General features: G+C 43.0%; 1 long non-coding RNA gene across 3 annotated transcripts in view; it reads left to right on the forward strand.

The window, feature by feature from the left end:
* The first annotated feature begins 253 nt into the window (after positions 1-253).
* Positions 254-24122, forward strand: part of LOC119527833 — a 57788-nt gene continuing 33919 nt past the window's right edge. Inside the window, exons 1-3 of one of the 3 annotated variants that reach the window (XR_005215479.1) lie at positions 254-384; positions 906-1112; positions 16717-16805. This is a non-coding gene — a long non-coding RNA (uncharacterized LOC119527833). The remainder of the gene's footprint in view (positions 385-905; positions 1113-16716; positions 16806-24122) is intronic. The other 2 variants (XR_005215480.1, XR_005215481.1) reach the window with 2 other exon arrangements.

Raw genomic sequence — 24122 nt, forward strand, 5'->3', positions numbered from 1 at the left:
TACTTGGAGAAAGAGACTAACCGAACAACTTATTTCCACTTGAAGAACTAAGGAAAAAGACAAACAGGCCAATTCCACTATTACTGAAGATTGTAACCATTTCCCCCTCTTAGCTCACTGCCCCTCCCTCTCATTCCACCCTTCACCACCAAATCAAGCCTGTCCTCCAGCTGTGAGGTCATTGCCCCAGGGGAGGGATGTGCCTGGGCAGAGAGCAGAAACAAAGGCATCTTCCTGCTTAACTGTGGGAGCTGACAAAATGTTTGCAAGGAGGAAGATGTTAGAGAAGATTGGTGTTTCAAAGATTTCCTTGCTGGAGAGAAGAGAGGCATGGATGGGCCTGGGGAGAGAAGCCATGTGTCCTGCTTCCTAGCAGAACCCCAGGTAGGCAGAAAAACCCTAAAGAGATTTGTGGAATCCAAGAGTTAGGGCCATCTGTGCCCTGCTTTCTCTAGAACCCCACCTAGGTGGAAAAGACCCAACAGAGCAAATGGTTCTGTAATGTGTCCAGGCAGAGAGCTCCTGGTTTCAGATTTCTGCCCCACAGAGGGCACGGAAACAGCAGAATGAGCCACCACTCCAGTACGGGACCTCATGTGGCAACTTGGTTTCTGGGGGTGATGACTGAGGATCCAATGAATCCCCCTTCCCAATGCCTTGACAATATAAGGGGAAAGGGGGCAATCTGATTTGGATTGAGGTTCTACCACTCTAGGAAGAATGGAGGCTTAAAAATAGAAATTAGTGAGTTCTTTAAAAATTAAGTTAACTTTCTATCAGAATTATGGGCTTGAGAGTTCTACCCTCCTGTGCTGGAGATATGGGGGGGGGGGCATGGTCTCGCCCTCCCCTCTCCTTTCTCACCACCCACTTCCACCTGCCTCCCCATCCATTTTCCCAAACAGGTGAAACTCTTCTCCTCTGAGAAGCCACGAGCCTGCCTCTCCAGTGTGCAGTGTGAATCTAAACCTAGGGTTCATGATAAAGGCAGGATAGACTGATGCCAGGGACTTAATTCCAAAAACTAACTGTAATTAACCATGAGGAGGACCCGAGAGTGAGGACTGTGATTCTCTAACCTGGACCAAGCCGATTATTTGGGATGACTGAAGGTAAATAAAGGTGGATGGGGAAACTTCTGCCTTTTTCCATTAACCCCTGCATACTAGTCTTGGCTTTTTCTTCATGTTTCTGGGTGGTATCGAATTGAGAAGAGGGGAGAGGAAGAAAAGTTTAATTTCTTTGAACACGTTATTCCCCCTTTATTCTAATGAAATTATTAAAAACTGCGCACACACGCCCTAACAGAATATCAGAGTTTAAAAGACCAAGCTCATCTTTTTACAAAAACGGGAAATGGAATTACAGAATTGATAAAATGCAGTACTCTTCAAATGTGTTTTGGTAGACTGCTTTTCTTTGGAGAGGAGAGCATGCTTTAAAACACAAAGATCTTAATTTAAATTAAAGATTTTGCCTGGATCATTCTCCATTGGTTGTAGAGTCCCTATCCTCCCATCTCTGTCTGTGATACCCCCTAACTGTTAAAACACTAGTTCTAAGACATGAAGAAAAATATAAAATTTATCAAATTGTTCATCTCCTGGTTGATCAGAAGTGGAGGTTGATTGGAAGATCCCAAGGTCAATTTTTGTTCTTGGTCATTTCTACTTCTTCACCAGCCTCCTCTCATCTCAACCAGGTCTCACTTCCCTCAAGTCATTTAAAATAGGGAAACTTTCTTCATGAGATCCAATTCTCAATAGTTTACCCTGCTAAAATAAATAAATAAATATATATATATTTTTTAATATGTATGTGGAAACCTGAGATAATCCAAATAACTACTTCTAGTCATTAATTCAACCTTTCCCCTCACTGGGAGATTCAAGAGCTGCTGAAACACTAAGAAATTAGTCACCGAACTGAGTTTCACTTCTCACAGCCGACCATCTGCTGAAGGTGCTGAGGAGCAGTGATGTACCCACGGGAAGGAAGAGAGAGGGGAAGTAGGAGTAGGGCAGGAGCACCACAGGCACTGGTAATCAACCCTCAGGCACTCAAAGTTGCCTGCACTTTTAACCAAATCTGGTTTGGGTTCTACTTCTGCAGGATGCGTTAGCCATTAAAAGTGAAAATTAGGCTCCATTAAAAAACATTTCCCTCCCTCCCTCCCTCCCTTCCTTCCTTCCATTTCCAGAAGCCTTGTCAAGGATTCATAGAGGGCCATACTATCGGTTTAGATTGGAGTGCCAGGGGGCTGAAAGAGGACATGAAACTGCCAAACTTTCCAAAGTTGCCGTGTAATAAGCTCTGGGCTCTAACTAAATTCTAGCTGGAAAAAGACAACTCAAAAGATAGCTCAATTTGTCTTTGTTTGTAGCCATTACTAACAATTTTTTAACAACTAGACTGTCTGTACTGTCTCCACTAGATAGCCTGACCTTGTCTCTTTCAGTATGTTAGTCACTGAAGTATGAGCAAAGTGAAACTGCTTTTCCAATAAGTATTTTCTTAAAAAGCAAAGCAGAGAGGGGGTGGGAGCATTAAATGCAGATTTCTTCAGGTGACATAAGTTGAGGGTCCCTAAAACCAAGTAAGAAAGGGCAGAACCACTTAATGCACTTGATATGAGGCATTTCCAGTTACTGATTGGGATATCAGGAAAAGATTTGCCTTGCTGTAGAAAACCCTGTATTTTCATTTCCAGGTATCTATTTTGATTTCTACCTTAGCATTTCACTATCAGCAGTTGTAACTCTGAAAATGTGTTAGAACAGCATTTTGCTTAAATAGAATAAAAACATTGCTTCACCAGATTATGGGTACAAGAAAAGAAATAGTAATTCTGTCTACTTTTATACACTAGAGCTGTTTTAATACTCCCCATTTTTTTTTTCTGGGTCTCTTGTAACTCTAATAACATTTAAACTATTAACTATAAGATAATTGCCTTCTTAAAGGAAAGGAAAATATGGGAATGCCGTCCTGTCTTCTTCAATTCCATATTAAGTAATAGTATTGGAACTAGGTTCTGGGAACTTCAGCCAGTGCTATGTTTTGTACACATATCACTTAGAAAAGCAGGTGAAGAAGATCTAATTCTGGTAGAACATGATAGCAGAGAAAAATATAGGATCAGCGTTAGGTGAAACTAGAAAATTAGTCCCTTCGTCTCTCATTTTCAGCTCATTCCCTTTGATTTTCCTCCGTTCCTCCCAACCCTCATTTTGTTATAAAGTACTAAATCTGGTAAATACCTGAAATAGTAATATTTACCCCACTGGGTTGTTAAAAGAGTTAAACTTAGTGCTCAGTTAATAATTGTTCCCTGATTAACCCATGTAAGTTAAGGTTTAATAGCTCAATATTTTATCGCTTTTCATGGATAATGTTTTGCTTTCACATTTTTATAAGAATCTCTCTGATACTTTAACTGAAAAGAGGAAGCCCCGCGGGAATTTCCCACATTGTAGCAGATCGATTGAGAAAGATGCGTTTGAGTCATCAGGGCCTTCGGGGAATTTATCCAATTATGCCACCAAGATATTTTTTTTCTGGTCTTGCAAATGAGATCCACTCTGAATCCAGAGCTGTATTTGTCACCAAAGAATTCCTTCCTTCTCTGTTAGTGATGTCATCATTTGTCCTGTCATTAGCACAGACGATGGCCTGGGGCATGGCACTCAGAAAGAAATCTCTGGGTGAGGTGTCTCTGAGACGAATGACATGCTTCACTCTGAACATACTCAGAGTTAGGGTAACGGCACAGCTATGTTTGCCCAGAACAGCCCCAGTTTGCACCTGTAGTCCTTGAGTGATTACTACTAGCACTTCCCTTTTCACTCTTAAAATTATCCCAGTATGGATGATAAATTATTCACTTAATCAGAGTGAAGTTTAAATGCAAAAGGACAAGCAATCACAAAAGGGAAATTAAAAGGTACCCTAATTCATAGAATCTAAGTCACCATCAATTGTAAGATGTACCAACATGTTATGGACCATTAAGAAAGTAAAAATACTGCCAGTTAAAGTCTGACATGCTATGGATTGTTAGATATATCTTGATGTCAGAGATACTAAAATGTGGAAAAATTGTGCATCTTAAAACTGATGAAATAGACAGACCAACAGATGGATAGATAAATAGATAGAATGATACAGCAAATGTGGCAAGAAGTTAAAAGTTGATGGATATGGGTATCGGGGTGGGGGCTGGAGTTCTTAGTGTGGGTTTTGTATTATTTTTGGAACTGTCTTGTAAGTTTAATTATTTCAAAATGAAGTATTTTTTTTAAATGATCATATATGGTAAGTTGGGACAGGGCAGACTAGTTCCATTCTATACACTTTGGTAATGGTAGAGGTGGCAATTTACAAATCTCTTCTTTTGAAACTGCTGCTCTGTGCCTTCCCCCTCCCAAGGGACCTGGGAAAGGAAGGGAGAGCAAAGCTGCCCAGATTGTCATCTTGATTCTTCCCCTCCCTGGTGCCTCACTTCCTGCCAATTCTTCCTTTGTAACAGTGCCCGTGACTGCCTTTTCCTTTCTCCCTACCCACACCCTCATCCAGCCCTTAGCTCATACCTGGACAGTTTCCACAGTCTCTGAGCCAGTCTCCCCACGTCCAGTCCCCATCTTCTCCCCCGTAATCCACCCTGACACAGGCATTGATCTGCAGGATGCCTCTCAAAGCTGCAGCCCCTGAGAGAAAGCCTTAACTCCTAAAGAATAGGCCTTTAGCCGTATACGTCTTAGGCAAACCGTCAGGTGCTCCACGCTCAATGTGGTCCCCAGTCTCCCCATCCAGCTGTACCCCCCTGGACCACATCGATGAAAGACCCAGGCTGCCCTGCATTTTCCTGCCTAGCCCAAGTCCCACAGGCAGCATTCCCACCTCCAGCCACTCGTACACCCTGTGCCCTGAACCTGGCAGGCCCATTTTCTGTGCCTGCCTGAATGCTACTGTGTAATTATTACATGTAGTTATTTACGTCTCACTCCCCAGCTAATAGCTCTCCAAATTATCCAGACTGTAATGTATTCCATTAACCAACCGCATTGGCTGAGGAAGGAGTTGTTTCTCATAGGCTCCTCCAGAAAGAATGAAAAACATTTCCCCCACCCCCTCCGCAGCTCCCTCCCCGGAGAGAAGGTAGCCAGGGCCTTTGTGTCCTGGAAGTCTGACTTCCCTTAGCCCCCGGGAAAGTGAATAGTCTTTTTGTGGATTTTCTACAGGGGAAAAATAAAAGTCTCTGAACAGGATATACTGCCCCTTTGTTTTCTGAGGCCTAGGCTACAGGTGGAAAATTGATGGCTGGGGATATCTTTTTGTTAGCCTAGAAAGTATTTTATATGAATTTTATATACTGCAATTTTCTCAAATTGGCAGATTTCACATGAAAATCTAAATTTCTAGGTTTTCTTTTTTTTTTTTAATCTTCATTTTATTGAGATATATTCACATACCACGCCATCATACAAAACAAATCGTACATTTGATTGTTCACAGTACCATTACGTAGTTGTACGTTCATCACCTAAATCAATCCCTGACACCTTCATTAGCACACACACAAAAATAACAAGAATAATAATTAAAGTAAAAAAGAGCAATTGAAGTAAAAAAGAACACTGGGTACCTTTGTCTGTTTGTTTGTTTGTTTCCTTCCCCTATTTTTCTACTCATCCATCCATAAACTAGACAAAGGGGAGTGTGGTCCTTATGGTTTTCCCAATCCCATTGTCACCCCTCATAAGCTACATTTTTATACAATTGTCTTCGAGATTCATGGGTTCTGGGTTGTAGTTTGATAGTTTCAGGTATCTACCACCAGCTACCCCAATTCTTTAGAACCTAAAAAGGGTTGTCTAAATTGTGCGTAAGAGTGCCCACCAGAGTGACCTCTCGGCTCCTTTTGGAATCTCTCTGCTACTGAAGCTTATTTCATTTCCTTTCACATCCCCCTTTTGGTCAAGAAGATGTTCTCCATTCTAGGTTTTCTTTTAAAAGATTTTCTTTTAAAAGATTTGGTGTCTCTGAGCCCATATTTTCACATGGCAAAACTTGACAGCAGCTGAGTCACCATGACTCCCACCACACCCTAAGGTCTTACCCTACCCACATCATTCGTTAAGTTATCTACCTGTTCTTGTCAGTATCTGAGCTTTTGACTCCTGCTTGGACCCAACAAGGGGATTCATCTGAGTATTTGAAGGGAAAGGAGATGGTGGCCGTGAGCAGAGCCTCAAGAGTGAAAGAGAGCGGGGCCACTCCGTGAGGGCCTGGAAGGGAGATGACGGAGGATCTGTGAGGATGAAGATGTAATATTGTAGAACGCTTTCACCTTGAGAGGGGAAATTCCCATGGCTGAGCTGGGCCCAGAGGAACTCAAGCCATCCCCAGAGTTGACCATGGAGATCCCCACCTCCAAATGGGAACAGGCAAGGAGCATAGCACCAGGGACCACATCCACGAGAAACCTGGGCCAACCTCCATTTCCTCGCCCAGCCTACGCTCCACAGTCTTGTACAACCAAAGCTGGGTGGGGGTCATTGTACTGCATTACAAGTCCAAGGGGGCCATTCAAATCCTAGTCTATGGTGTAACTTCCCCTCCCTGGGTGTAGCGTCCGTGCATGCGCGTGTGTGTGTGTGTGTGTGTGTGTGTGTGTGTGTGTGTGTGTAACCTCTCAAATCTACTGATGCTGGACTTCCTACCTGCCTTAAAAGAAGAGGCCCATGTTGCAATTTCAAGCATTTCACAATACTTAGAATGCCATATGTTAGGCATACAAAAGCAAGATAGGAATATGAGGATTGTATTTTATTTTTTTCTAAGAAAAAATGTACTATTTGAAATAAAAACCTTTCAAAGAAGAAGAAAAAAAAAAAAAAGTAGAGACCCAGAACTTTAATTTTATTTTTAAAACTAAATGGAATGCGTCTTGCTCCCCAAGTGTAGTTTAGTAATCTGATTGTTACAAAAATACATACTTTTCAAGGACAGAAAGCATGTTTTGTTCTTTTATACTCCTCCACAGTGTTTTGCAAAATAAACATATATTGACTTAATATAAATGTTAGCACAGAAACTCTCTGCCAGGTAAAACTGAAGTATTCCATTTTTCTGGGGTGATCAGTCCTAGGCAAAACTGGCTTATACCACCCAAACTTACTTGAGGCTAAAAGCCATGTTAATGTTTTGTAATGAAGACTTTAATTGGCAAGCAAGTTTCTATTTATATAGAAGAGTTGGTGTGTGATCTTTCCAGGAGGTAATTCAAACAAAGCTCTCTGCCATTAATAATATGTTTCTGCAGACTTCAAATTTTGAGTCCCTTTGATCCAGAAATTCCACTTCTGAGAATTTATCCTAAGAAAATAGGAAATGTGAGCCAAGATATATGTGCATAGATGTTCATTATAGTATATTAATTATAGCAGCAATAAAAGGTAGCAACCTAAATGTTTGGGATTGATGAACTACGTCATCCATTTATATGATGCAGTACCATGCAACCTTTGGAAATGATGTGCTAACTGTATAGAATGGAATGGGGAAATGGTCACCATATTTTTGTAACATGTCTAAATATGTCATTAATGTTTGGGAAGGGATGAGGTACATTAGATTATTCTTTAAAATATTCACTGTCTTCCTCACCCCTTGACTCTGGGTTCAACCATGAGGCTTGCTTTGACCACTGGGTTGTAAGCAGATGTGATACAAGAAAAAGATTAAAAACATTTGCATAATTTGGCTTGCTGTCTTGACCCTTTGCTGTTGCTATGAGAAGAAAGTTCCCAGGCTAGCCCATGATCCTAGAGAAAGATGTCAGACATGTGCAGTCAAGCTAGACTACCCCAGTTGATCCCAGCCGTGTTCAGTTGATACCCAGTGAACCCACAGATCCATAAGACTAAATTTTTGCAAATTCCACTGATGGGGGGGTGCTGTGTGTGTCTTCTAATGCAGCATTTTTGTAGCAATGGCAGACCAATACTTGTACAAATAGTCATTTACTTTTCCCTCCAAATTGCCCATTTGGTCTATACTGAGTCCTCCTCAAAGGGGCATCTGTTCTGGCTATCTATTACTTCATAACAAAGCATCCCAAAATTTAGTGGCATAAAGCAACTTCAATTTTATTATGCCCATGGATTCTATCGTTCGGGAATTCGGCCAGGCCATAGCAGGCTTGTCTAGTCTTCTCTCTACAATGTCTTGATCTTCAGCTGGAAAGACTCAGGTGGTTGAGGGGTGATTCAAATAATTAAGGGCTGAAATCATTTGGAGGCTTCTTACATGCCGGGTGCCTAGGCTGGGGTGACTCAAAGGTTGAGCTCAGCTGCTGCTGACTATAATGCCTACAGGCAGCTTCTCCACATGGCTTTAGCTGCTTCAGAGCATGGCAACCTCAAGGTAGGGTGGTCAAACTTATATGGTGGTTCAGGGCTTCAAGAGTGAGTGTTCCACCTACATGGGACCCGACTCCCAGGGGTGTAAATCTCCCTGGCAACGCAGAATATGACTCCCGGGGATGAATGTGGACCCGGCATCGTGGGACTGAGAGTATCTTCTTGACCAAAAAGGGGATGCAAAATGAGACGAAATGGTTTCAGTGGCTGAGAGATTCCAAATGGAGTCGAGAGGTCACTCTGGTGGACATTCTTATGCACTATATAGATAACACCTCTTAGGCTTTAATGTATTGGAATAGCTAGAAGTAAATATCTGAAACTACCAAACTCCAACCCAGCAGTCTGGACTCCTGAAGACAATTATATAATAATGTAGATTACAAGGGGTGACAGTGTGATTGTGAAGACCTTGTGGATCACACCCCCTTTATCTAGTGTATGGATGAGTAGAAAAATGGAGATAAAAACTAAAGGACAAATGGGGTGGGATGGGGGGATGATTTGGGTGTTCTTTTTTCACTTTTATTTTTTATTCTTGTTCTGGTTCTTTCTGATGTAAGGAAAATGTTCAGGGATAGATTGTGGTGATGAACACATAACTATATTATCATACTTTGGACAGTGGATTGTATACCATGGATGATTGTATGGTGTGCAAATGTATTTCAATAAAACTGAATTTAATTAAAAAAAAAAAAAAAAGAGTGAGTGTTCCAGGAAAAAAAAAAAGAAAGAAGATAAAGACAGACGTTGCATGGCCTTTTATCACCTAGCCAGAGGATACACAGTTATTTCTGCCCTATTCAACTGGTTGAAGCAGGTCCAGGCTGAACCACACTCAAGGAGGTGGGAGAGCAACCCCTGTTCAATGAGAAAAGTGCTGAAGAATTTGCAGACATGTTTTATAACTGCCATAGCATCCTTCTTCTCTTTATCTTCTCCTCTCTTCTTCCCTTCCTCAGAAGGGTTCTCTCAGATAATGGTTTCTTCTTCTCATCCCCAACCCCCACCCCAGGTTCCTTCTCCTCCTTCTCAACCTCACTCAGGCTGTCAGAAAGTGAGTTCAACCAGTTTTGCCTTCGATGAAGATACAATAAGGAACTCCAAATCCACCAGGACCTTCCTGCATCTCCAGGGATGTCAGAAAATAGTCCATTCTAGTCCATCCCCAGAGTGGAACATCTACAAGGCCAACACACCATTTTTTGCTAATATTGACCACCTTTTACAACATGTCTCTATTATAGTCACCTGCTTACAAGCCTCAGTCTCTTTTCTCCAACTTCCTGACCACTTGCTTTATTCTTCCCCCTTCCAATGGGCCAAGTCTCTGGGAAAAGAATGAGTAGTGGGGATATAAAGCACCCACCCCATCACATGTTAAATTTTGTAAGCAGATTTTCAAACAGAATGTGAGGATAGTCCCATTAACATGCACTTGTATTAATGCCTAGAGAAAAAAGACTGGAAGGATATCCACCAAAACTTTAATAGTGGTTACTTGCAGGTGTGGAGTTATGGTTAATTTTCATTTTCTTCTTTGTTCTTTTTGCCATTTTCCAAGTTTTCTACAATGGGCATATATTACTTTATAATTTGAGAACATAATTCCTATGTTTTTGTTTTATTTCTTTTATGAAAAATAAAAAAGATGTGTTTTTAAATATCTCTGCTGCTAGTTAGCTGTGTGATTTTGACAAGGCCCCTAACCCCTCCTTTATAAACTGAAGGGTTGGGCTGGGTAATATCCTCGTATCCTCTGAATCAAGTCTGCACTCTATGATGTCTGAAAGCTGCTTGGTATATATAGAGAAAATCAGAGCGAGAGAGGGGCCCGCAGCCCACCCAGATAGCTGAGCTAGTGTGGGCACCTAACTCCTCACCACAGCCGTGGTGGAAAGAAAATGCTTCTGCTTCCCAGGTTTCTTTGCTCAAAGCTGCCACTTCTATCCCTCTAATTAAATCAGACTTATTACCTCATGGAGTGAGTCTCTGATAAACAGTAAATCTTTCTTATTTAAGTTGGGTCTTCAGATTATCTCTTGTCTACAACAGCTCTTCTGACAGGTGAAACACCCAGAAGTTGGTATCCCTCCAAGTTCCCAAAACTTGAAAATCATAGTCACACACACCTCAGACAGATATCCTACCTAAACAAAGCAAAACCAAAATGGACAAGAGCACACACACACACAAAACGTTATTCGGGAGTTGCTGGTACTCATGGTCCCAAACCTACAGGACAAAGATATAGTAAAAAAGATTATGGCCCCTTTGTAAAGCCAGTTCCATTTTTTGGGCTGCCTCTTTATTTTCTGCCTCACCTGGGACTCTGGTTTATCTGCAGTGGAAAGGGAAGGTGATCTGGGGTCAAATATAGGGAGGAAAACTTCATATCATCCAGGATCCAAGGACTCCTCAGAAGTCCTTCCTCTGAAGAGGGAAAACTGATTTGAGACTCATACAGACTCTTGCGGCTCTAGCAACTCATGATTACTCCTTCCTTCCTTCCTTCCTTCCTTCCTTCCTTCCTTCCTTCCTTCCTTCCTTCTTTCCTCCCTCCCCCCTCCCTCCTTCTTCTCCCTTCCTGCCTCCCCCTCTATCCCAGTATTCATTAGCCATTAAAAGTGAAAATTAAGCTCTACCAAGAAATATTTCCCTCCCTCCCTCCCTGCCTTCCTTCCTTCCTTCCTTCCAAAGGGTAGCATTGTATATTGGTTAAGAACACTTCAATTCAGGCTCTGCCATTTACTAATTGTGTGACAGGTTGTTTAACTTTTGTGTGTCCTGGAATGCATTGGAATGGTAATAATATTGCCCTCATATGGTTATTGTGAGGGATTAAATAAGTTGAGATATAATAAAGTGTTCCAGTTACTATTGCTGTTTAACAAAGCATCCCAAAACTTGGCATAAAACTCAAGTCCTCGATCTTGGAACTTGCCTTTATGAAGCTCATTACTACAATGGAGAGGCTAAGCCTACTTATAATTGTGCCTAAGAGTCATCCCAGAGAACCTCTTTTGTTGCTGGACTCAGCATCATGGAATTGAGAAAGGCTTCTTGACCAAAAGGGGGAAGAGAAATTAAACAAAATAAAATTTTATGGCTGAGAGATTTCAAATGGAGTCAAGAGGTCACTCTGGAGGGTATTCTTATGTGCTATATAGATATCCCTTTTTAGTTTTTAGTGCATTAGAATAGCAAGAAGGAAATGCCTGAAACCGTTGAACTGCAGCCCAGTAGCCTTGATTCTTGAAGACAATCGTACAACTATGTAGCTTACATGGTGTGACTGTGATTGTGAAGAACTTGTGGCTCACACTCCCTTTATCTGTAAAGGGATATTATTATTTGTTATTATTCATTAACAAAAAGTTAATGAATAATAGGGGGGTAAAAGGAGTATGAGATGTTTTGGGTGTTCTTTTTTATTTTTATTTTTATTCTTATTTTTATTTTTGGAGTAATGAAAATGTTCAAAAAATTGATTGTGGTGATGAATGAACAACTATATGATGGTACTGTGAACAATTGATTGTACACTTTGGATGATTGTATGGTATGTGACTATATCTCAACAAAATTGCATAAAAAAAACTTAGTGGCATAAAACAACCATTTATTTTGCTCATGCATTCAGTGGGTCAGGTATTTGGAAAGGGCACAGTTTGTCTCTGCTCCATGTTGTCTGGGGCCTCAACTAAAAAGACTTGGAGGTTGAGAGCTAGAATCACCTGGGGGCATCTTGACTCACATGCCTGATGGTTGATAATAGTAATTGGCTGAGACTGCAGAAAAGTGTGTCAGCTGGAACACCCTACATGTGGCTTTTCCAAGTGGTCACTCCACATGGGAGATTTTGGGCTTCCTCAGAATACTGAGGTTCCAAGAAAGGCAGAGATGCTTGACCTTTTTATGATTTAGTCTTGAAAGCCACATAGAGTCACTTTGCCTAACTCCATTTGTTGGAGAAGTCACAAAGTCTCACCCAGGTCAAGGGGTGGGGACAAAAACCCTACCCCTCAAGGGGAGAGTGTCAAGGTCACGTCATAAGAAGAGCATGTACTATGGGAGATGTTTTATGGCTTTCTTTGGAAAATATAATCTGCTGCATAAAACTCGCAGACTATTGTTTTATAAGCACTAAATATGTGCTAGCTATTTTTATACAACAAATACTGATTGAACACCTATTGCTTTCCAGTTACTATGCTAAGACCTAGAGTTATAGGAGTGAACATCACAGAGGTGATTCCTACCCTTAAGGGCTAATCAAACAAAAGCTGCAGGCTAAAATCTGTTATAAGAAGCCCTAGTAACTGACCAGATGAGCTCTTGGGCTGGAGGTAATTTTCTAGCCCTGGAGGACCAGAAAATAGTTCTGGCTCTAGAAGTATTTTGCTGCGATTGTGTCTGTTGTGATGGACTCTTTCTTGGCAGCTTCTCTGAGTGTGGGAGGAAGAGGCCAGAGCTCTCAACGGGCTTAGAGTCCAATTCCATTTCATCCAAGCAGTTGCTGTGGCTTTAATGCAAAGCACGTGCTGGTCTTGTTAAAAAAGAACTAGAGGAGTTCGGCTCTGCTTTCTAGTATCTTTCAACTCAAAGGGTGATCCTCTACAAAGTGTGGTGCAAATTGCACAGGCATCACCTGGGAATTCAATAGAAATGCAGTATCTCAGGCCCCACCCCAGAACCACTGAATCAGAATCTGCATTTTAACAAGATCCTCAGATCATGTGTATGTACCTTAAAGTGTGTGAAGCGCAGTTCTACCAGATTAGTAGGTGCTAATATGGAGAATAAAGTAATCCCAAGAGGACAGTCTTGGCAGGAAGTAAGGCTTTCCTTATTCCTGCTAAAGCCACCCACTTTGGGATAAGCTCCATGTACAGGTCATGTGTGAGAGGAATTTTGGATTTCTGAAATTAACCACTTGGACTCCAGTCTATTAACAAATGGATGGCTAAACTGGCCCCTGGGCTTCGAAGGTCTGAGGCCTGCTGGAAAGACTCTTGCAAAGTTGTAACTTGTATCACTTACTAACAGCAAAGACATTTAGATGTCTGTGGCTGGCCTGTACAGAGTTAGCACCCCATTTAGGATTAAAATTTAAGGCTAACATCTTCTGTGGAAACTGAACAAGAGGGAATTATGTAGATTGTAACTTTTAACCTTAGGGGTTAGTTTATACATATGAAAAACAACAGAAATTAGAATGTCTGAAAGTAAGTAGAAAACAATTGTGATCTGGTGGATTTTTTTCTTAATAGGACAGAAGAAAAGATTTTGGTCCATGTCCACATTACTAAATAGCTAGACCAACTGCTCTCCCTCGCACCTCCCAAGTCATTCCATCTCTGCATCCTTCATGGGCTCTTTTCCCTCCAGCTTCTCCAAAGCCTCTCTTCCCTCGCCTGCATGCTCTCTCGCACTAACCTCAGCTGTTCTCTTGGCTTCTGTGCTGGGTTGAATCTGTTAGGTACCCCATAAAAGACTATGTTCTTTTAACCCACCCTTGTAGGGGCAGACCTATTGTGGGTGGGATCTTTTGATTAGGTTGTTTCCATGGAGATGTGACCCCACCCATTCAAGGCGGGCCTTAATTAGTTTACTGGAGTCCTTAAGAGAGCTCAGATTCAGAGATAGCTGAGTACTGACACAAAGCCAGGCGCTTTTAGAAACTGAGAGATACATTTTGGAAAGAAGCTAAGATACGTAATCCACAGCTTGCCTCTGGGAAAGCAAGGAGGACCCACAGGAGCCGAGAGAAGCTGAGAGAGAGATTTTGGAGAGAAGCTAAAAGAAGAAATCCAGAGTTTGCCCTGGAGAAGCAAAGAGAGAACCCCCAGACCCCTAGAGAGAAATGCCCTGGGAGAAACAAGCAAGGATGCACAGGAGCTGAGAGACAGAAGCTGAGACAGAAGTCCAGATAAATTTCGGAGAAAGCCATGGAAACCAGAAGCTAAACCTGGGAGAGGCCCAGCAGACTCTGGCCATGTGCCTTCCTATGTGAAAGAGGAACCCCAGATGCCATTGGCCTTTCTTCAGAGAAGGTACTGTCCAGTTGATGCCTTAATTGGGACATTTAGAAAACATACATTTGTGAACTAATAAGCCCCCATTGTAAAAGCCAATCCATTTCTGGTATATTGCATTTCAGCAGCTTTAGCAAACCAGAACAGCTTCCAAACAAATAACCCTCAAATCCATGTCACTTGCTGTGATCTTTCTTCTTAGTTCCAGAGCATATTTCATTATTTCCTAGTGTCTCAGTGAGAATGTCAACCAATCAAATTCCACATCTGGAAGATGAGCCACATTGGATGATACCCTGGAGATCAGCAGGAGCCCCATGTCACAGCCAGATGACTCTCACACTCAGCATGCCCCAAGCAGCACCAACATCTCCCTGCTCAAGCCCACTCCTCATGCCCCCATCTCCTTCCTGGCCCCATATCATCCTCTCTGTGAAGGCTTGAAATCTTCATCATCTTCTCCTCTTCCCCTATCTTTAAGTAAATTTTGAGACTCTTCAACTAGTCTCCAATCTATCTTCTTTACATTTTGTCATGTCCAAGTTCAAACCTTACACCTGCCTCCAATCCCCTTAGCCCTCCTCTGCCTTCCTCAACACCCCACCCCCTACACACAGCTAACAGGTATCTTCCCAGAACATGGCTCAGCTTGTGCTGCCCCTTGGCACTGCCCTTCAACTCCATCCCACCATCTTGATGGATTTGCCAACTGCTCAATGAAAATCACCTTCTTCCTTCCTCAAACTTACAGAAAAGTTGCAAGTACAGTACAATCAGCATTTTTGTTCTTGAACTATTTGAGGGCAAGTTGCTGACCTGATCCTCTGAAAACTTTATTATATATTTCCTACAAATAAGAATACTCTCCTTGGGTACAATACAAATAATTTTTATAATTAAAAAATTAGCACTGTTGCATCACTACCATCTAATTCTCTGACCCATTCAAGTTTTGCCAACTATCCCTATAGTGTCATTTTAGAGCAGAAGGATCCAGTTCAGAATCACATGTTGCACCCAGTTGTCATGTCTCTTTAGGGTCCTTCAGTCTGGAACAGTTCCTCATTCTTCCCTTGATTTTTATGATCTTGATATTTTTGAAGGTGACAGTCAGTCCAGTGATTTTGTAGAATGCCCTTCAATTTTGGTATGACTTGACGTTTCCTCTTGATTAGATTCAGGCAGGAATCTTGCATCTTTGGTAGGAATATTGCAGAAGCAGTGCTGGGTTCTTCTCGTTGCATCCTGCTGCCTAGTGCCCAATTTCAGTTTGTCCTTTTCCTGATGGTGTTCGCTTGGCTCCCTTGATTGCAGTGGTGTGTGCCAGGCTTCTCATCTGTACAGTGACTGTTTTCTCCTTTCCTAAGTATTTAGATACTTTGAAACTAAGTAAATATGCTGTTATATCAGAATGGATTAGAGGCTTCCTATTTTAACCAATGGGATCTAATCTGTAACTATTACTCCCTTGCTCTTTTTGACATCTCAGCCATTGCACTACAATTGCACATATAAAAAGGTTTTCTACCCATGTCTTTTGGCCAAGAACCCTGTGTTTATCAGAACTTGTGTTGCATTCTCTTACAGGGGTTGTTACCTGAGTGCTTGTTACCCAAGTGTCTACAGTTATGACTTGTTTATAAAGCAAAAGTTGTCATCACATGAAACTATTTGCTAATGGACCATAACACAGTGCACACTCAAATAGTCTCCCTCTGTGTCACACTAACAGCCATCCCCACCCAGCATATCCACACCTTTGCGGTTTGTAGCAACATCCAAAATTACAATGCAAATGCAGTGCAGATTGGTTCACAGGGTAAAACTGCAAATCTTGCAATGTTGCAGAGTTTCATGAAGTCCATGAAAGTCACATAGCAGGACTGCTCAAAGCATTGAGCACCTAACAACTACCAAAAAGAAAACAGACAAGGAGGGTGAGAAGATGTGACTAAGAGAGGATTCAAAAAGGGCCTTTAGAAATCGTTAATATCTTTGAGGAAAAAAAAAATGACCCTCATTATGAATGAGATGTGAAAGTCAAAAATGAAAAAAAGAAATTTAGATTTTTTGTTCTCGGTATTAGCACATAGTTGAAATCATAACTTAAGTTTTGCTAGCAGGTAGTTGTTTTCATAATTTTGGTGTCTTTTCTTGAGGATCAAATCCTGATCAAATATCTTATTCACTATTTTCTGTAAGGTTTTTGTTCCTTCTGTAAGTGTCCTTGTCTTGCTACTGGTTATCTGCAGGTCATGAGTTCCTCTCCCAGAACAGCAGAGGAACTCAAAGCTGTCCCTTGAGAGGAAGCCTCTCTACCTTCTGATGCCCCCTTACCCTGGTGAGTATCTCTTCTTTCTCTTCCCCCTTTGCCTTCCCTCCATGTTTGTTTTTTTACTTTCTGATTTCACTTTTATCCTCATTTATCAAAAGAGGAAAATATCCCAGCCCAATGTACCTCACAAAGGGTTGTTCTTACAGTCAAAATGAGTTTGTGGGTAATAATAATAGTAGATAGAATGTATTGACTTTGGTCTGTGTCTCACGATGTGCTAAGATGTGCATTATCACAACGAACTTTCCCCAGACTTGTGAAGGTACAGGCTTTTATTATCCCGTATACAACAAATGAGCAAACTGAGATTCCAGGAGGTTAAGTAATATATTGAAGATGCTTCGGTCACTGGAGGAGTCAAGATTTGAATCTAATAGTTCAAGCTCTTAACCACTAAGCTATCCTGGATATAAAAGAGCTTCAAAGACTGTAAGATGCTTTATGAAAATAGGCATTAGTATTATTATGCTTCCCAGAGCTCCCAAACTCCCAAAGGCATTGAATGATAGAAGAGAAATTACTAAAAAACATTCCTGTGTGTGAGATTGATTGCCTGGGTCCCAAAATACTCCACTACTGGCACCCAGTGGCACCCATAGGCATTGCTTAACCCCACTCAGGCCAATGACCCCAATCTATAGGCCTTGGAATCCAATTTGGCCGTGAGTAGTAAAACAGAAGCAAATCAACTCATTCCTTGCATGGTTTCCAAACCCTTCCCCAGAAGCTGGCAGAGGCTAAATTAGCTCATTCTGTCCTGGCTTTCTCAGGCCTGGGTGTGTAGGAGTGGGCAAAAGTACCTAAAAGGAAGTTTGGATTTCTATTAGATAACAGAGTTAAGATATTTGTCAGGCTCTGTGCTGGGCACTAGAATTTACTTTGGCAAATGCAAACAGGGATGTTTAAAGGCCTTAATCATATAAAAATAATCAAGAATCCATCCACATTTGTTAGTCTGTTCTCAGCACCCCAGCTGCTACCTCGGACAAGCAGAAGTTGTGTTTACAATGCTAGGGTCCCTTCCTCCTCTGCAGACACACCCTGTTCAATGGTATACCCTCTGCTCAGGCTCATCCCCGTAGGACAGGAGTGGGCCACTGCTGTGCTTTGCATTTTCACTCTTTCAGACACTTTGAGTTTGTCCCCAGTCAGATTCTGCAGGGGCCCAGCTTGGTGAGTGGGTGCTAATTTGCCTAACAGGCATAAAGGGTGGTTTTTGTGCAACCAGAGTCTTATGGGAGGGAAATTATAACTTGAGGATGCCCTGAGGTGTTTGGATCTCATGAGGGAGGTAAAACCACCAATTTCACACATCTGAGTTGAAGGCTGGGGGAGGGGAAGAGGAAGTAGAAGAATTATATTTGCAGGTGCATGCAGTGGGAGGCTGGGAGAAATGAAAAGACCCCTAAACCACCAGACCTTTTCCCAGTCAAGACTTTTGGTGGAAGGGAAGGATTCTTGGAAGGATCCTCTTCTCATACAAATGAGGAAATTGAAGCCAAAAACCAGCATCAGGACAAGGACGAGTGTGCCCTGGTGGTAAAGGAAAGAGCTGGCAATCAAAACCAGGTCTCCCAAGCCCCAACCCTCCCATCCCAGCACTCCCTCTACAGGTTAGCATCACACACCCAAGTTTGAACACACAGTTGCTTGAAAAACTGTATGTTCTTCAGGCATAGCTTAAGCACAAGCACGTCAGGCAAGAAACCTTAGGCTGAGAGATCTATTTTAAGATGGTTTGGGGTGGGTGTTGAGACATCTGATGTTTTTGCCTGCCCACCAGTGCCACCACTTACAGTTGTTCGGGTGTCACCCTGCACAAGGGTGTCCTGCTGAGGAAGTGAGGGGGCTAATATCCAGCTTTAGCTTTGCTCACTCACCCGTGTGTCCTGGGTATAGGGCTGCTTCTGGCTAGAGGAGGGTGTGCCAAAGGCACCATCTGCTCACCACGTGGTGGGCACACGAGGCTGCAGCAGCCAGGAGGGGGCGCAGTTTCCCAACTCGCAAGGTCCCCTTTGGGCTAGTTATGGTCATCCTGCTTCCATTCTCTCTTCCTCTGTAGCTGAAATACAAATTTCTTTTGGGAAAATAACCTCTTCCCAACTCAGTCCCTGTGGTTTTAGGGAGCTGACCCTGGTCCCACCTCCAGGAATGAACCAGTGACCCAAGCCTGTAATCAGTTTAAGGATGGGCGTCAGGCTTGATGAGAATTAACGCCAGCATTATTGCTGGAGCTATTGGTACCGAGGCAACCCTGTCCCTGGAGTTGCTAATCTTGGGAGAGGGAGAGGAAAAGAAGATGACAGCATTTGAAGCCGGGGAGTCAGTTGTGTCTGAACAGATTCACCCTCTCAAATTTCCCAGTTATATGAACCAATTCTTTTTGCTTAGGCCAGTTGGTGTTGAGTTCTTCCCTTTGCAACTGAAACAGATGAGACGGTCAAAGCTTCACCTTATAGGAAAACTCATCTAGCCTCCTCTAGCAGATTCGTCAAACGATCTTTCCAAATCTGAACCGATGCTATTAACAAGTCCCCAACCACAGACCTGTTAGAAAGATTGGGTAGTGTGGGCCTGTCCTGCACCCATGTAAATTATGTTGAGGTTTTTTAACATCCCTGTAATATCTACCCTTTCTCGTCTCTCAGTTCTGGAAAATGCTGGAGAACTTAACCCTCACTTCACTAACAGTACTGTCAAGCAAAGGCCTGCATTTTAAATCCCATGTAAGATCTTTCTGCAGAACTGGGTAACCAAATGAGATGGCCATGGAAAATATATGACTTTCATTATTATGACGTGGAAAGCAGAGTTGTCTAATTGCTTTTGTCCATTGATGTATAAAGATTGAGATCAGATGTGTTCTTTTAAAAAAAGGGAAAAAAAGAAAAGTCTTGTGTTGGCTGTTGCTTTGAACAAAGCAATCTGATTTCCTCTTCCCCTCTGTCTGTCTCTCTCAGGGAAGGAGAACACGAAAGTGTTTAAACTGCCTGTAATTTTTCATAGCCTCGTTGATTTTGCTTTTCACAAAAGATGAAATTGTGAAATTGGCCTTGAAAACTTTATTTTCGCTTTCCTCAATTCAAAGAGACATTTGTGGAAATAAAGAGCTGAACTGCGTGTCAGGGCCTGTGCACTGGTTCTCTGGACAGCTGCTGCTCTGCAGAGGGCCGTGGGAAGAGGTGATTCCCGGTGCGGATCAGGCCCTCCTTCCCCCAGCTGGCCAGAGGGATAGGCTCCTCATGTGGTCCACAGGAATGGATGATCGTCTTTAAATAGAACCACCCAGGGCTCAACTTCTGTGTTTCATTTTCCAGAAGAACCCCTAAGCCTGCTTCAATCCTTTTTTTGTTGTTGTTATGACTCCAGTTATTTTTAGCACATCCAGCCAACAGAGCTCAGCAGGCCTGTGGAGGCGCTAGCGATGTCCCAGAGTTGGGCCGGTGGAGCTCACATCTGCTTCAGCAAAGGTGCATTTGAATGGTCTGAAACAATGGCGCCAGCCCAGAGGTGATGAGTCCAAGGCCAGGACAAGTAGCCCCGACGCTTCTGTATCCAGTCATTGATAGTATAATGTCATTTAATGATTAGTTCATTATTTTCAAAATTAACTTTTTTCCCTGAAAATTAAGAGCATGTGTGGTGGATTAGGAAAAAAGAAGGCTCCCAGAGATGGTCACATTTTGGGGTGGACATACAGTATGAATTCTGGGGTTACATTATAGGGAGGCTGTGGTAATGATATAATCATAACAGCAATCCCATTCATTCATTTTTTCACTTAATCTTTACAGCAATGCCATTTCCTAAGGGTCCTAGCAACCATGCATCGCGGTGTTGAGCCACTTCTGGGAAATGGGAAGAAATGGAAGGCGGATTCTTCCAGAGAACCTCAAAGGGGCGCCTTCAGCCCCAGTAGTCCGTTGAGTCACTTTGGTAATTCACAGCTCCCCTAATGTGAGGCTTCCTTCCCATTCCTGGGTCTGAAGCTATGAAGCTGTATTTAAGAATATTTACAGGGATCTATGCATTGGAGAAGGCTGTGGACTCATTCTAGTGCTGTACTTAGGAGTCAGGTGACCTTGGGCAAGTTATTTAGTCTCTCTAAGCTCTGATTTGTTGTCCATGAGATGGTGGCAGGACTGAGAATTTCCTTACAGCATTGCTATAAAGATTAAGTGAAAAAAATGAATGAATAGTATTGCTGTTATGATTATATCATTACCACAGCCTCCCTATAATGCGACCCCAGAATTCATGCTGTATGTCCATCCCGAAATGTGACCACCTTATAAGGAGGAGTTGGGCACTTTGATAAGTGGAGCACAGGCTCAGGTGCAGTGAAGAACCCAGGATGCCACACATTCTCTTCTAAGGATCTGTGTAAGAGGAGTCTGCTCAAATGTCCTCCTTCTGAGAGAGAACATTGCTCTACTAGCTCCCCTAGAGATGCCTGAAGGGAGGTCATGTCTTGGATCAAGTGGCACTACACGTGTCCCCCCACCCCCAAGGCCACAAATGACTGGACCAGGGAAAGGCACCCGACCTAAAATTAGCCCAACCCCAGGCTGGGCAGCAACTTTGACATGGAGGACTCTCTTCTTGGGAATCTGAGCTGGGAAAACTAGAAGATCCAAGGCAGTGGTGGTGGAACAAACCTGTTCTCAATCCATTTCTTACCTTCAGGTCTCCTTCTCACAAACTTCCTTTCTCCTGGAGTGAGGGAAATGAGAGACCCTCCAGGCTTTGTGTGGTGGGTTGAGTTATGGCCCCATAATGATATATCTATGTCTTAAGTCCTGGAACCTGTGAATCTGACCTTATTTGTGTAAAGGGTTTGGCAGATATAATTAAATTAAAGATCTCGAGATTATCTCGGGTGAGCCCTCAATCCAATGACATGTCCTTATACAAGGCAGGAGAGGAGAAGAAACCTGCATAGAGGAGAAAGTCATGTTTGAAGATCAAGGCAGAGATTAGAGTTACGAAGCCACAAACCCAGGCATGCATGACGTCACCAGAAGGTTGATGAGGCAAGGAAGGAGCTTCCGCTGGAGCCACCTGGGACGGTGTGGCCCTGCAAATGCCTTGATTTTGGGCTTCTGGTCTCCAGAACTGTGAAAGAATACATTTCTGTTCTCTTAAGCCACCAGGTTTCTGATGATTTATTATGGCAGCCACAGGAAACTAATTCGTTGGAAACTAAAACTACCTGACTATAACAGACATGTTAAAGTTGAGGGGAAGTTTCCCTTTGAGGAATTTTTGCCTACTCCAAACAATTAGGTACCACAAACTAACATCTGCTTAATTTTCATCTCTCTCCCTCCCTCTCTCTTTTACTGCCATAGCTAAAATAAACTAACAACTGAAATAGCTACTATTTATTGACCATTGACTGCATATTATGTACCAAGTGCTAGTTTTTTCGACGCGGAAGAGAAGACACCGAAACTCGACGAAGGAGCTTTCTTGCCCGGCGGTGCCAGGCGGGCTGAAGCCTGAGATGGCGACAGCCCCGAGCGAGGAGAGCAGTGGGGCTTCCGCAGGATGGTTGGCGGGAAGCTCCTTGGCCAGGGGAGGGGAGCTGGTAGGACTAGGCTGGCAGTGTCTCAGTGGCTACTTTGGGGACAGGGGTAGCAGGCAGGTTTCCAATGGTTGCTTGAGAGCGGGAACTGGGAGCAGAGACTTGGGAACGGGAAAGTTTAAAATTTTAAACATTATCGCAAACTTTCAGAATTCCTAAGGGTGGAGTGGGGTGGGGAGCGAGGCCGGGTACTGCCTAACCCCAGGAACATTAAAACATATTTTATGCATATTTTTTCTTTAATACTCACAATGCCCTAATTGGAGTGATAATGTCACTCCCATTTTAGTTAAGGAAACTGAGGTTTAGAAAAGTGAGGTAAATAAGACTAGAAGCCAGACTAAGCCCTCCCGTGTAAAATAGCAGGAATGTTCTCTGTTTCTACATCCCGAGTGGCAGAGGCAGGAGAACAGAGGGAAAGGCTGAAGGAAGCCAGTTAGGATAGGCTGGGAGGAGGGGGTGCGAAGGGCCTCACGCTGCCCCATTGGATGGGGTACGTGTGCGTGGTGGAGCCGGGCTGCTTGGCATCAATCTGGGCAGAAAGGAGAGCAGTTCTGAATCCAGGTCCTGTCACTTCCCACTGGCTAAAGGCCCTTGGGCTCATAACTTACCCTCTGAGTCTCAGTTTCTTCTTTTGCACAGAAGGGATTGTAGTGCTGCTTCTCCTCCAGTATTAGGATTGGGTAGGTGAACATTGCGTTCAGCAGAAACTCAGCAATGCTTTGTCTCAAGTGGGAGAAACCTTCAGACCCTGAGGCGGCTGCTCCTCTGGTAACCCCAGGGCTTTTCAGAGACCCTTGAAATAACACCCAACCTCCAAAAAGGCATTTACAATTTCCCTCTCAGGGAAGTAGATATCCCCCTTTGTCTTTAAAACTATGCATTTAAAGTGTTGTTTACAAAATGTATCCACTGGAGCCTTGTTAAAGATACACATTCCAGGACCTCACCTTAGACCCATTGAATTAATCTCTGCTTTGGGGAGCATGGGAACCTGAATTCTTTAAGCAGCAGCCCAGATGATCATTACAGTTAGAAAAGTGTAGGAAACTCTGCATTACAGCTGTGCTTCTCAAACTTTGATGTGCATCCCAGTTACCTGGAGATCTTGTTGAAATGCAAATTCAGGTTCAGCTGGTCTAAAGTAGGCCTGAGAGTCTGCATTTTTATCAATTTCCCAGGGATTGCAGTACCACTGGTTGGGGGACTACACTCTAAGTGAAACTGGTGTGAAATGAAGGTGGAGGTCTTACGGTCCTCAGCATCTATCAGTACTTTGTGGTCTTTGCAGGATTTCCACACTCATATTCTCATTTAACCATCCATCCCATGGGGTGAGCATTGATCCTCTTTTTACATAGGAGGATCCCAGCCAAGTGGCAGTCAGGCAGAGTTCTGTAAGGGAAACTGCATTTCCCGTGGATGCACATCTATAAAAGCAGAGTTCCCTGTCCGTGCTCACTCTGCATTCAGACGAAGAATGGGTAGTGCACCAATAGAGCTGCTAATGATGCCCCCAAAGGAGAAGAGAAAAGCTAGTCTCCACTTGTCTGGGGCAGGGTTTCTGGTCATAGAAGTGCTTCGATAGCACTTTCAAAATGTGTCATCCCTGACAGAAATTTCCACTGTGGAATCTCCCCTTAAGCCGCCCCTGCCTGTCATTGTAACCGCCTCAGTTCACATGCTTGCCCCCCCTGTTGGATGAAGCTGGGTCATAACTTCCCCACTTAGGTTTT

This window comes from Choloepus didactylus, chromosome 1 (assembly GCF_015220235.1).
Source record: "Choloepus didactylus isolate mChoDid1 chromosome 1, mChoDid1.pri, whole genome shotgun sequence".
NCBI classification, from domain to species: Eukaryota; Metazoa; Chordata; class Mammalia; order Pilosa; family Megalonychidae; genus Choloepus; species Choloepus didactylus.